This window comes from Camelus ferus, chromosome 11 (assembly GCF_009834535.1).
Source record: "Camelus ferus isolate YT-003-E chromosome 11, BCGSAC_Cfer_1.0, whole genome shotgun sequence".
NCBI lineage: Eukaryota > Metazoa > Chordata > Mammalia > Artiodactyla > Camelidae > Camelus > Camelus ferus.
Window position 1 is genome coordinate 3,669,088 of NC_045706.1, and position 13,130 is coordinate 3,682,217.

At 45.2% G+C, this 13,130-nt stretch overlaps 1 long non-coding RNA gene across 1 annotated transcript; it reads left to right on the forward strand.

Annotated features, from left to right (window-relative positions):
- Nucleotides 1–1,765: 1,765 nt before the first annotated feature.
- LOC116666919 lies at nucleotides 1,766–5,743 on the forward strand. The gene is made up of 2 exons (XR_004323722.1): nucleotides 1,766–2,145; nucleotides 2,324–5,743. It is a non-coding gene; the product is annotated as an uncharacterized LOC116666919 (long non-coding RNA).
- Nucleotides 5,744–13,130: the final 7,387 nt, after the last annotated feature.

Sequence of the window (13,130 nt, forward strand, 5' to 3'; positions counted from 1 at the left end):
CCCTCCCTATCCTTTCCCCTGTGGTAACCATAATTTGTTTTCTATGTCCATAAGTCTATTTTTGGCTTGTAAATAGAATTTGTATCATTTCTTTTTAGATTCCACATATAAGTGATATTTATATATTATTTGTCTTTCTCTGTCTGACTTACTTCACTCAATATAATCATCTCTAGGTCCATCCATGTTGCTGCAAATGGCATTATTTCATTCTCTTTTATGGCTGAGAAATATTGCATTGTGTGTGTGTGTGTGTGTGTGTGTGTGTGCGTGTGTGTGTGTGTAAATGACAACTTCTTTATCCAGTCCTCTGTTGATGGACATTGAGGTTGCTTCCATGTCTTGGCTACTGTAAATAGTGCTGCTGTGAACTTGGGGTGCAGGTGTCTTTTCGAATTTGAGTTCCCTCTGGATATATTCCCAGAAGTGGGGTCGCTGGATCATATGGTAAGTCTATTTCTAGTTTTTTAAGGTTTTAAAAGCTCCCTCTGGAGTGGAGAATGGATCCTGAGTGGGGTGGGGGCAGGAATGGAAGCAGGAAGACACTCAGGAAGGCTCAGCTGTGTTCCTGCCTTCAGTTCCCTACTCTTAGTTATGGCGTCCTCTGCCTTCAGAGGTCCTCGTGCCCCTCAGCGCAGACCTGCAGTGACGGCAGATGTGAAGCCAGCTGTGTGGTCCATCAGCTCCAGGGTGGCAGGTGTGCACCCAGGTTGCCCCGCCCCCATGTGCACAAATTCAGGTGCCGTGCAGTGTGTACCATGTTTGCCCAACAGCGAACTGGGGTGACGCAGCAGCCCACCTCTCAGTGCTGAGGAAGGCTCTATGGACGACGGATTGCATGTGTGAAGGACTCACACATGGAGCCACAAATGCAGACATCACACTGATGTTCCCTCCAGCCAGTCTCCAAGCAAACTGTAAGTTCACCTGGGAAGAACTTGTTTTGTGCTGACAGCAATCTACAGTGACCGTCGGAGCGTTTATGGCCCTAACCCGCTTTAAACTGTTTGACGCACCTTCAGGATCTGCAGAAAGAGACACGGGCCCTCTGTAAACGCCGTGGCGAACACGGACTGCTCTGTGTCGGCCCGGCACTCAGCCCCCTTCCTTACTCCGAGGGTTGCTCCCACCTCGATCAGGTACCTCTCTGGGGACCAACAATCCCAGGGCCCCACCGTCTGAGGAAAGCGCTTGGTCTCAACAGTGGACACGTGACCCAGAAGGGCCCACGGGCGACCGCGGGCGACCACGGGCAGCCGACACCTGCGCGCTGCGGGAGAGAATGTCTCTCTCTGCCGGGCTCTGCGGACGCGAGGTCAAGGCTCTTCTGGGCTGCCTTGCTGACGTGTGTAGCCTGTCTGTCTGTCTGTCTGCAGAATGAAGCCAGGGAGACCGAAAAAGAGATGAAAAGCAGCTATGAGGGGGAGAAAGCGAGAGAAAGAAAGAGAGAGGAAGCCTGGTTTCCTAGAGCCCTCTGTCCCAGCCCCGGGGACCCTGGTCCGCAGTTTCCTCAGCCAGGAGACTAACCCCAGGTTCCCGCCCCGCCCCGTGAACGAACACGGTCGCGTTTTGCAGGAGTTGTTTGACTCGGGTTTCTGTCCCTCAAAACGAGACGAGCCCTGACCGAGAGCCCCTGTCACGTGGGTTTTATCAAAGCCCAGCTGCTACTGTGCTTCCGGCCCAAGCTTTGGGCTGAGCCCAGCGTCCCCTCCTCGTCCTTCTGGGGAAGGGCTTCCTCCCATCACTAGCAAACTGCCCTCAGCACAGTCCTGGACTGGGAAGTAATTTACTCAGCGGGCCTGTCCCAGATCAGCCCGGGGAGGGGCCTCGAGAGGATCAGGACAAGGCCGGGCCCGGGCCGGCCCCGCCTTCTGCGCCATCTCTCTTTACCAGCCAGCCTGCCTGGTTGATTTCTCCAGATGTTTTGTGACCTCATCTCTTATTAATGCCTCGAGGACTCTGCCTGCCACTGGGGTCAGAGGTGCTGCCTCCTCGCTGGTCAGCCCCCCAGTCCCTTTCCTAGAGATGGGAGTTTGCCGTCTCTCAGTCTGTCAGCGTCTCTCATTTCCAAAAGAACCCTTTAAAAACATCTGTTGTCGGAGGAGCAATCACTTCCCTCGCCTTGTGAATGACTACGGACAGAGCGTAAGTAATTGCGAATACCGTTTTCCTGTCTATTATTTTATCTTTAACAGTCGGTCCTGTGGCACCTTGATTTTTTTTTTCCCAGAGTATCTAATGCCCCAGGCTGTTTCCCTTCCTATTAAACACATGAACCTGCCTTTTGTTTCCTTTGTGTGAAATGTTTGGTCTCCCTTCCCAGGAAGAGCCCTGGCAGGCGTCAGATCAGCGACCCTGATGTCCTGGATGAATCAGGAAATGGCGTTTAACCCTCCGAGCAGCGTCTTGTCTCGTGCGCTCTTCCCTCCGTGAACTGCTGAACTCCAGGCAGAAAAGTAAAGGGAACGAAGCACACTTGCCCGCAGGAGAACTTGCAGCTGGGCCGCTGGTGTGGCTGGAGTTGCAATCTGGGGGATTTTTCCTTTTCGTACCCTTTGAGACGTCACTGGGGAGAGTCTCTTCTTTGCCTGAACCATTCTGCCTGGAAATCGCAGCCTGGAGAGAAGCGGCTCCTGGGATTGGAGGTACAGCCTGGACCATGCTGGGCTTTGGTCCCTCCACCTGATCCTCACACACAAAGCTGGAACCCAGCGCATCCTAAACCTTGAGTTTCTCCTTCCCACCACAATGTGTGCATTTTAAATGAATATTTTAGGTAAAAGAGGCATGCCCCGAGGGACTCTTTGCAAAGGGGAAGTGGGATTTGAGTAAGCCAGCAACCTCCACACCCAGGGAGACTCCTTCCAGTTACCGGAGACCCTATTTAGGACACCAAGACTATGCCGCTGTCATCTCCTTGAGTTCTCCAGCAAAACGTCTGTTTCTAGAGGCCAGCAAGGTGTTTGTCATTTCCACTCGAGTTGTAGTTAGTCAGGAAAATCACAGGGAAAGGTTTGAACTAAATATGCCGGTAGGAAGAAAACCCCCAGGCACTTGGCACTTTGTTTGCAGGATGGTCCTTCACAAACAGACAATCTACTGGCCCAAGTGACCTCCTTGTCTGTGGCCTGGGAGGAGAGCTCATCTCCACCAGGAACTTGGTACCCAGGTCACCGTCCCACATCAGTCCTCCCAGACCTTGAAAATGGCCGCCTCCATCCTAAGTAACAGCGTTTAGGGCGTGCAAGGCAAGATCTGAATTACAATCCCTAAGCCTTCCAATTTGAAATTGAATTTAGGTTATGGCCATCAAAATCTGGCAAAGGAGACCTCTAGGTAATTCCACCTGTTGAATAATTTTTCCCTCCAAAACAGCACTGTCACAAGTAGGGTTGACAGGTTCCCTGGTGACAGCATGGACGCACGGGGTGACAGGAGGCTGTGGAATGTTGAGAGTAACAGCGTAGACAACAGGCGATCGATCCTTCCGAGGGTGAAGGAGCTCGTCTCTAATTTTCAAGGGCTGTGCTTTGTTTCCCTGAGGCTAACTAGCTGTGATGGGCCCGCAGGCAATCACATTTGCTCTTAAACTTTAGCTAGTCAACAGGAACAGTGTTCCAGGAATAGGCCCCTTTCAGTGCTGTTATCCGTATCCTAAAAATCCTCAGCAGACACTTCTCCTCTATCTCTAGAGTGGTTGAAGTTGGAGACAGGTCTATACCCCCGGTCTGAGGAGCGGGGGACTCCGTGCCCTCAGCCCGCACCCCGCGGTGTGCCTGCCCAGCTCCCCCTCCGCTTTCCTGGCTGCTCCTTTCCCAGGCTGCATTCAGCTCTGGAAATTGACAAACAGTTCGACTCCTGCACCTTCTAAACGGGGTCACTTAAGAGCTTTTTACCCGGCCTCTCCTGCACGGACAGATTGCCAGCTTAACTGCTCTGCCTGGAGTCACTAACATGCCTTGGATCTCCTGTCTGAGGGAAGCAAGCCAAACCCAGCATCTTGCGACTGCAGAGGACACCACCACTTCCCCAGGAAGTGCAGACCCGTGAACCACAGCTGTGATTCGCTTCCATCTATTGTCTGAATTCCAGTTACCTGACACCTTCAAGTTGGAGCTTTCCTTCTCTCTCTCTAATCCCAGCAAAACATGTTTCTGAAGCAAATGCTGCTTTTTCCTGAGAATGAATACTGCATTTTCCCTAAAACAGGTGAAGGCAAATGCCCTCTTGTTATCAAGACGGTGAGGTTCCCACGGAGCCCGGAGGCTCTGGCATCTGCACCACCAGCCTCGTTCGGCACCAAATCCAGTTCGTGTTTTCCGTGCTTTTGAGAGATGCGCTCTCCTCCGTGATTGTGGCGGTAATTACGCAAATGATCTGCTCCACTGTCACTTCTAGTCAAAGGTGCCACCTAAAATTAAAAATTCATGCAAAACCTAGAGATGCAACTTTTAAGCAGCCAGTGGAGACCTGATCTGATTTTACAATCCATGTTTTACTTAACCCCTTCGCGTCCCTTGGCTGTGGGAGGTGTGGGGCTGCTGGCGACTTCGTGGGCCACTGGGAGATGCTTAAGTGTGTTCACTTGGGCTACGGCCGCAAAATCCCACTGGCTGGGCAGCTTAAATGACAGAAATTTATTGTCTCAAAACTCTGGTGGCTGTAAGCCAAGACCAGGCTGTCAGCAGGGTTTTTTATTCCTGAGGTCTCTTTCCTTGGCTTGTGGATGGCCATCCTCTCCCTCTGTTTTCACATGGTCTTCCTGTGTGTGTGTCTGCCTCCTAATTTCTTATTTTTATAAGGACTTGGGTCTTATTGGATTAAGGCCCACCCTAATGGCTTCTTTTTAACTTCGTTACTACTATACAGACTCTGTCTCCAAATGCAGTCACATCCTGAGGTTCTGGGTTTAAGAGGCAGAATTTCGGGGGAAGCAACTCAGCCCATAAAAGTGTCCCACTCCCCTCTAAGGCAGACCAAGTGGGCAGGTCCAGCCGCCCGGAGGCATCTCTGTTTCTGGTGGATCCAGGTTCACAAGACCACCGTTGGATTCAAGTCACAAGAAATTCTATTCCTAACTATGGTGAATCAGGGGGCTTCGCTTCTGAAAAATTTCTTGGACATCTTAAATATTGGGGTTTGCCAAGCCAGGGTGAGACTAAGATGCTTACTTTTATAACAGCATCTTCCATTTGTTTGGGCTTTAAGATATTGATGGATCCATGCATGACAGGTGAAGCATATTATTGTTATTATTACCAATTTTAATTTTGCAAATATTTAAAGTAACATACAGCAAAGTTAAACCCGGGGGGCAATTAGTGTATGTCTATGAGTTTTCACATATACTGAAGTCATGTAACCAACACCTCAATCAGGATAACACGACAGTTCTATCACCTTCTCCCCAACCCCCAGATTTCCTCCTGTTGTCCCATAGTAGTCAGGTCCTCCACACACCTACTGATAAGTTCTTAATCCTTATAGTTTAACTTTTGTGAGAATGCTGTATCCATGGAACCATGTCATATGTAACTTTTGGAGAATTGCCTCTTCAACCCAGTGTGATGCCTTTGACTTTCAACCATGTTGGATGTATCAATAACTTACTCTTTTTTATTGCCGAGTAGTATTCCACTGCATGAATGGACCTCATCTGGTTCATCCGTTCACCCACTGAAAGTTAATTTGTGTCAGTCTCAGTTTTCAGTGATTAGAAATAAAACTGCTGTAAATATCCGCATATAGGTTTCAATGCGAACTACTGTTTTCCTTTCTTTTGAGAAAAATCTAGAAGCAAGATGGCTGGTTCATATGCAAGTGTATATTAAGCTTTATAAGAGACTGTCAACCTTTCCAGAGTGGCCAAGCTATTTTGCACTTATACCAGCAACGTCTAAGAGTTCTGGGTGCCTTGTATTATACAGCACTTGGTATTGTCAACATTTTTCTTTCTTTTTTTTTTCTCTACTCTAATAGGTTTATAGTTTGTGGGTTTGATATGCATTTCTCTGCTGGCTAATGATGTTGCTCATCCTTTCATGGGCTTATTTGCCATTTGTATGTTTTCTTTAATGAAGTGCCGTTTCGAACTCTTTGCCCATTTCTTGACTGAGTTGCTTGTTTTCTTACCATCTCATTCCGATGGTGCATCATGTGTCCTACCTCAGCCTGTGGCTTAGCCTTTAACTCTCTTGTTTGAGTATTATCTGAAAGTTCAGCCTAACCTAAAGTGATTATTTTTCCAGTGTTTTTTTTTTTCTAAAAGCCTTATAATTTTGTACTTTATATTTAGAGCTGTAATCTATATTGAGTTAGTTTTTGTATAATGTATGGGATATATATTGAAATTAATACTTTTGCATGTGAATGTACAACTGTACATAGAAAGACTATCCTTTCTCTACTGAATTGCCTTTGTATCTTGGTCAAAAATCAATTGACTTCCCAGGTGGGTTCACTGGTAAATCCTACGAAACTTTAAAGGAGGAAATTATACCAATCCTCTATAATCTTTTCCAGAGGATAAAGCAGAAGGAATACTTCCTAACTCATTCTGAAGCAGCATTATCCTAATACCAAAACCAGGTGAAGACATTGCAAGAAAAGAAAATTACAGAGAAATACCTTTTATAAAAATAGAAGCAAAAATTCTCAACAAAATATTAGCAAATAGAATCGAAAAAAGTATAAAAATATACACTACAACCAAGTGGGATTTATCCCAGGTATGCGAGGCTGGGTCAGCACGCAGAATCATACATGTAACCCAACATATCAACAGGCTGAAAAAGAAAAATCACATGATCATTCAATAGACGCAATAAAAGCATTTGACAAAATCCGATACCCTTTCATGATAAAAATTCTCAGTAAACTAGGAGTAGCGAGGAACCTCCTCAAGCTGATTAAGAACGTCTACAAAATCCCTAAGGCTAACGTAATACTTGATAGTGAGAAACTTGAAACTTTCCCAATAAGATCACATACTAGGCAAGGAGGTCTCCTCTCACCACTCCCTTTCAACACTGGACTGGATGTCCTTGTTAATGCGATAAAGTAGGAAAAAGGAATAAAATGTATACATTGTGAGAAGGAAGAAATAAAAAGGTCTTTGCAGATGGTGTGACAATCTATGCAGAAAATCCAAAAGAATTAATTGAAAAATATCCTCCTGGAACTAATAAGTGATTATAGAAAAGCTACAATTGCTTTCTTACATACTAGTTATTAACAGGTAGAATTTGAAATTAAAAACACAATACCATTTACATTGGCACTGAAAAACTGAGTATCTAGTTATAAATCTAATAAGATATGTAAAAAAATGTGATTAAAACTGCAAAACTGGTGGATTAAGTCAGAGTTCAATAAATGGAAATATATTTCAGGTTCATGGATATGAAGAGTCAATATTGTCAAGCTGTCAGTTCTTCCCAACTTGACGTATCAACTCAATGCAATCTCAAATAAAATCACAGCAAGATATTTTGTGGATATTGACAAACTAAAGTTTATGTGGAGAGGCAAAAGACCCAGAAGAGACAATCAGTACTGAAGGAGAAGAGCAAAGTTGGTGAACTGACACTTCCTGACTTTAAGACTTGCTGCGAAGTCACAGTAATCAACACAGTGTGGTACCGGTGAAAGAACAGACAAAGATATCAGTGGAACAGACTATAAAGCCTCCAGACAGACCCGCACAAAGACAGTCAGCTGGTCTTTGACAAAGGACCAAAAACAATACAATGGAGAAAGGATAGTCTTTTGAACAGATGGTGCTGGGACCCCTGGGCATCCACAGACAAAAATAAAAAGTCTAGACATAGACCTTATGCCCTTGACAAAAGTCAACTCAACATGGATCATAGACCTAAATTTAAAAAGTAAAACCGTAAATTTCCTAGCAGATAACATAGTAGAAAACCTAAATGACCTTAGGTATAACAACAACTTTTTGATGTAACACCAAAGCACAATCCATGAAAGAAGTAATTGATAAGCTGGACTTCATTAAAGATAAATTCTGCTCTGCTAAAGATGATGTCAAGAGAATAGGATGACAAGCCACAGACTGGGAGAAAAGATTTGCAAAAGGTAGATCTGATAAAGGAGTTATTCAAAATATACGAAGAACTCTTAAAACTCAGCCATAAGGAAACAAACAACCCAATTAAAAAATGGGCCAAAGACTTGACTTTAACAGACACTTCATCAAAGAAGATACACAAATGACAGATAAGAACATGAAAAGGTGCTTGAAATCATATGTCATCAGGGAAATAAGAAATGTAACTTAAGACAACAAGGAGATATCCCTGTACACATATTAGAACCATCAAAATCCACAACACTGGCAATCCCAAATACTGGTGAGGAAGTGGAGCAACAGGCACTCTCCTTCGTTGCTGGTGTTAATACAAAATGGTGCAGCTACTTTGGAAGACACTTTGGTGGTTTCTTATAAAATTATATATACTCTTACCATGAAATTCAGCAATCACACTCCTTGGTATTTGCCCAAAAGAGCTGAAAACATATGTCCACACAAAAACCTGTGACTGAATGTTTAATGCTGCTTTATTCATAATTGCCAAAACCTGGAAGCAAACAACATGTCCTTTAGTAGGTGAATGGATAAATAAGCTGGGGCACACCCAGACAACAGAAAACTATTCAGTGAAAACAAATGAGCTATCTAGCCATGAAAAGACATAGAGGAATCTTACATGCATATTCTTAAGTGAGAGAAGTCAATCTGAAAAGGCTGTTTACTGTATGATTTCAACAATATGATATTCTGGAAAAGGCAAAGTCCTACAGACAGTAAAAAGATCAGTGGTTGCCACGGGATTGAGGTTGGGGAGATGAAGAGGCAGAGCAGGGAGGATTTTAAGGCAGTGAAAATACTCTGTATGATATTATAATGATGGATACATGTCATCACATATTTGTCTGAACCGTAGACTATACAACACCAAGAATGAATCCTGAGGTAAACTGTAGAATTTAGGTGATCGTGGTGTGCCAGTGTAGGTTCATCCTTCGTTAAAAGCTGTCCCAGTCGGTGGTTGATGATGGGGAAGGCTGTGTGTGTGGTGGGGGAGCAGGGCAAGAGGTATATAGGAAATCTCTGTATTCCTTCTCAATTTTGGTGTAAACCTAAAACTGTTCTAAAAAAAAATAAAGTCTTTAAAAAGTCTATTGTCTATATTTTGGTGGGTCTATTTCCGGACTCTCTGGTTCCATTGGTCAACATGTCTATGATTTCACCAGTTATCAGTGTTTTGATAACTGTAGCTTTAAAAGGTGTCTTAAAATCAGGCAGTGCCCGCCCTTTAATTTCATTCTTCTTTTTCAAAATTGTTTTGGCGGTTCTCTTTTGCTTCACCATATACATTTTAGAGTCAGCTTTCCAAGATCTACAAAAAAAAATCCTATCAGGATTTCACTGGAAGTGTGTTAAATCCACATGTCAGTTCGGGGAAAACTGACATGTCAACCATCTCGAGTCTTCTAGCTATAAATGTGGTGTGTGTCTCCACTTATTTAGGTTAACTTTAATTTCTTTCATTGGCATTTTATAGTTTTGACACCAAAACTTCTACTGTTTTATTAGATTCACACCTAAATATTTTTGAGGTTTCATAATTTTTTAAATACTGATTTCTAATTATTGTTTGCCAGTATATAAAAATATGAGTCTTAAGTGTTGTCCTTGAATCCTCCAATTTTGTTAAACCTACTGATTAGTTCTAGAAGTTGTTTTTTCTACAGATTCTGCTGGGTTTTTTACATAGACAATAATGTCTGTGAATAAGGACAGTTTTGCTTCTTTTCAATACACATGCCTTTTAATTCTTTTTCTTGCTTTATTACACTAGCCAACACTTTATTTTCACTTGTTTCATTTTTTTCATTCTTAATAAATGCAGCAATCTTATTTAGCATATTCAAGGACCTATCCCAAGTTACATGATTAGTGGTTGGCATAATGGAAATTGGAATCCAGGCATTAGTTTTAGTTCCAATTCATTTCCAGCTCTGTCCCATCTGCTCTTTCCCACGAGACGACAGACACAAAAAGAGAAAGGATGGCGTCTGGATCTTTATGCAGTTTTTCTATTGAGTTTGTAATTGCATGTGACTGAATTTGATCACTGAAGATGCAGCCCCTTCCCTCTCATGGTTAAAGTCAAGCAGTGTGTAGGTGACTCGGGGCTTCAGCCCTGATGAGGTGGTCGTGTCCAGCCGTGAAAGCTCCCAGCAGTCCTGGCGAGGTCCCCAGGCTTGCAGAACGAACTCTGAGTGCTTTTAAGGTGAGAGGTGAATGAAGAAGTTAAAGCAGGTGATGGATTTTGCCCCTGCCTCCTTCCATTAACAGCATCACTCCCCGCTCTCTGGGGGACTGGGAGGTGGTGATGGTGATTCAGAAATGTCCACTGCAATTTAGCTCACCCACTCACGGTGGCTGCTGCGGGGCTGGAACTATGAGCTCTCCTGAGTGGAGTGAGTGGCAGCGTGCTGGCCTCACCAGCCAGTATCACTGGTCCAATGAAGCCGTGTCCCCAGGCAAGGCCTGATGGGGATACAGGCACATCCAGCTGGATGCTTAGCGTCTCCACTAACAGGCCTGCCATCCTGCCTGGTTTTCTGTTTCAAGATCATCTCTTTCCCTGGAAAAAGCCCTGCCATTAGCCAAGTGGTCTTCTGACCCAGAATGGGGACTCCGGACACTTCCCTGCACCTTCCCCCAAGACCTCTCGTTGCCTGTGTAACAGCAGTGAAATCCGTTTTATCGAAACATAGTAAAATAGAAAAACTTTGTTTTGGAAATAGTTGGAAGGTTGGTGGGACTTTTTCTTCAAAGAGAAAGTAGATGAGAGGAAATGTTACTCTCCCCGAAGCCCCCCTCATACCGTCTGTACTGGGTAAGGAGGAGACGGAAAAATCAGAAGCCTGAAAATCTGTCAACAAACATTTTCATTCTTTTCTACCTGGAAATGTTTGGGCTCAACGGACTTGGTTTCAAATGTGTTTGATGGAACAGAGCACAGCGAATCATCTAGCCCGAATGTGGACCACATGCTCTGCAACTCACATCAAAGAGCTCCCGGGGCCCTGAAGCCGAACTTCCACTCTGCAACTTGCTGCTGGAATTCCACGGAGTCCACCATCCCGGCAAAAAAAAGAGGAGGAAGAGTCTGATTTGGTGATTGCAATTCTGAAAGGGAATCTCTGGGGCTTTCTGCCATTCCTTTCCCTGCTGCAAACGGTATTGACCATGCACTCAGGTTTCTTTCATTAGTCCGGCCAGCTGGATTAAAAAAGAAAAGAACTTGTGAGGTTTCCTATCTAACAGATTTTGCAATTTCAGATGCACATTCATCTAATTTTATTGACCTAACAAACGACCTTACTGGGGATGCTCCCATTTTTCACTTTTCAATAAACTGTTAAAACTTAAACGAAGTTTCCAGAGAGAGGAAAAGACCCAGAGACTTCAAGAAATGTGTTAATTAGTTAATTTCTTAAAAGCCTTGGAAATGAAAGTCTCTTGTGTATGAAGAGGCAGGACTGTGCATTGTGGGCCATGACAGAAGTGTCAGAATCCGTCCTACGTACTCAATCATTGGGGGAGGGAAAGCAAAAGGGGGACCCCAAAACGGGAGCCCAAGAAGTTGAAGGGAGGAGACAGGGGCTGAGCCTGGGAATCTCGTAGTGGAAGGAAGCCTGGCTCAGCTCTCTCCCTCCTTCCTGGGAGGCAGATGTGTCTCCCCTTCAGGTTCACAGAGCTCCTCACTCGGGGGGCAGCTCGTGCAGGCAGGGGTCTTCTGGCCACGTTCACAGGGACACCAGGGCCAAGGCAGGAGCGGGGCGGCCTGGGGACTCACCTGGGCCACCCAGGTGGTGCCTGCAGGAGCAGCAGCAGGTGCCGGTGTGGCCGGGTAATCAGGACATCAGGAAGGCAGAAGTGGCACCCAGAGAAGGGGCTGGTGTCCCTCCAGAGGGAAGTTTCCCAGGGGGCAGGAGCGCTAAGCCACCCCTTCTGTGGTCTGGTACAGGTGAAGGCAGCCGAGCATTAGGAAACAGTGCAAATTCAGCAGCATCGCACACCCACGGGCCGGCGCATGGAGAGCGTCTGGTTTCACACAAAGGCTGTGAGATGGGCAGATTCCATTTCACAGGTCTGGCCCACCCTGAATTTGGCTCCGAATGTGGCTAGGTGGTCAGCGACAGGAGCCCAGGCACTGGATGGGGTCAGGCGACAGGTCACCTCCCTGAACACACAGGATGCCAAGGGATGGAGGTCACCTAATGCTGTGTCCCCACACCCACACGAAGACCAGGGGAACTGGTGGACTGTGCACGGTCAGCAGGAATACAGAAGTCAGTGTCTGTATCTGAGGACCGCAAATCCAGAGTGCAATCTATCTGATACTGAACCTTTAACCTATAATTTGGAACTAAATCAAATAAATGAGTTCTAGAATCCAAATGGCATACATAGCTTTGCACTTCTAAGAGTATAACTATCGGGGCAGGAGAGGAAACAGTCCACTGTGAGCCAAGAATCACAAGGGAACCCCTGTGTTCCAACTGCATTGCTTGCTGTGTGACCTGGGACAAGTCACTTAACCTCTCTGAATCAAAATGTTCAAAAAATACTAGCCCTGTAGATTTTGTGACAAGATTAAAGGAGATATTTTTGAGACACTTTGTAAATTGCAATACTTAAAGTTCGACTCAAATTTTCTCCAGTGTCCAGTGGTGAACCGCGTTCTCATCCATTCAACCGTATTTATGGAGAACTGTGGTCTTGGCCTACATTGCTGCAGCGGTTCAGAGGAGAAGCCATGATGCTGGCCCTTGACATGCTCCCATCTAGGCCGGGATGCCTGCATGTGTTGCTTTTGCTCTAAAACTAGCAAATTTGTGTGGAAAAATACAAAACCACACTTCAAGTTTGTCACATTCCTGCAACTGTCACTTAAGCCGGAGAACAAAGCTGGAAAATCTAAGATAAACGATGTCCCTGTACTAATTTTGTACTAAAACATACTCCTCCTCCAGGTTTTCGGAACATCTTATGCTCCTTTTGCTTGCTGTATCAAGTTGACTTTTGACCT